This window comes from Trichinella spiralis (assembly GCF_000181795.1).
Source record: "Trichinella spiralis strain ISS 195 chromosome Unknown Scfld8, whole genome shotgun sequence".
In the NCBI taxonomy this organism is placed as follows: Eukaryota; Metazoa; Nematoda; class Enoplea; order Trichinellida; family Trichinellidae; genus Trichinella; species Trichinella spiralis.
This window is the reverse complement of record NW_003526947.1, coordinates 68,757-70,499: the sequence shown is the minus strand read 5'-3', so window position 1 is coordinate 70,499 and position 1,743 is coordinate 68,757.

The window sequence follows — 1,743 nt, the reverse complement described above, 5'->3', positions numbered from 1 at the left end:
CCCACGCGGCCAAGAAAACAAATTTTATACGTTGGGGGGGGAACCCACCCAGGAGGGAACCCCTGTTCTCCATTTTTTGAAAAAACCACGGGGGGGAGGGGGGGTCACATCTTGGGTGATAAAAAGAATTTTTTTTCGAGGCTGTTTAAAAAAAAGAGCCCGTAATTGGAAGTGGGGGGCCATTTCCCCCCAAAAAAGGGAATCTCCTTTCAGGGAACGGGAGGGCCAGCTTTTTGCCCCCGTACAATTTAGGTGGGAATATATTGGAATTATTAAAATCGGGTGATGAGCCTTTAAACCGGTACTGGTGCGGAAGTTTAATGCCCGAATCCAACGACCTGTCCGCTTACGCTTATCTCCTGTGGGACTCATGACATCCTCGCGCAATCTCCGATCCATTCCTTTCTTCGGCGGAGCTTGTCGTCAATTATGGACGAAGTGGCAGAGTGAGAAGCACCGGCATGAAACGAATTATGCGTCGGTGGGATCACCAGAGGAACGTTTTCGCCATAATTTGAAAACAGTGGCGGAGCGAGTACATCTCGATGATAAAGATACTCCATCAGACTGTTAAAGAAAGACCGTATTGGAGTAGGTGCAGTTCCAGAGAAACGGAATTCCTTCAGGAACTGGATGGCAGCATCTGCGCCGTAGATTTAGTGGAATTATTGAATTATTATATCGCTGATGAGCTTTAAACGGTACTGTGTGAAGTGGATGCCCGAATCAACGACTGTCCGCTTACGCTTATCTCCTGTGAAACTCAGGACAAGGTCGGACTAACTCTGGCCCATGGAGGGTCCAGATCCGTCGCACTATTTACTTATTGTTCGTTGACTTCGCTATTTTATTGGGCCGTCAATTCGTTGTCTTATTGATTTTGCTTGTCTAATTGTCATTGATTCAAATCTTTCATGTTTTTTCTTTTCATTGGTTCAAATGTAGTAGAACCGATTTATTTCCCTTCTGTCTCCGCCTATTTTTTCTCACTGAAATTTTTTTGGTTGCTGCTTTGACGCCTGTCTCTAAATTTTATTTGTTGTCTATGTTTTGCATTTTATTTGTCAAATTTTATTTCATTCTATTTGTCAAATTTTATTTCTAGCCTTCTGACTGTATTATAATAATTCTGTTGTTCTCAAATTGAGAAAAGTTAGAGAATGAAATTACGATGAGAAAATAAAAAATCTACACAATACAATATAATGCAATACAGTACAGTTACAATGCAATGCAGTACAAATGTATTCCAACTAACCACTTGCACGGTCGTATTAATCTTTATCTTCCGGAATTTGTATGCTTTAAGTTTGTATTGTATTGAATATTTTTATTATTATTTAATAATGAGTAGAACTGATTTGCCAAAGAGAATTTTACCTGCTTTTTCACATTTAAATGAATGGTTGTTGTTCTTAGAAATTCCATTTGTAAAATTTTCAATTTCTATCAATGGTAAGTTTTCTAATTCAATGTTTCACTGTTTTTACTTTTTGTATTCATGGTAGCATGGCTGATAATTTTTCTTAACTTTATGATATCCTATATTTAATTTTTATAGAAAAAACTGAATAATTTGATTGATATAAAAAAGTGAGGTGCTGTTCATATAGATGCCGCGCAACATTAAATGGTGCGAAACAAATAAGTTGATAAAATGCAAACTTATGAAAAGAACAACTATTCTGGTCGGTACCATTTACTGCTTTCTTTCTGTTAGCATCATTAAAGTGCTTTACTTTT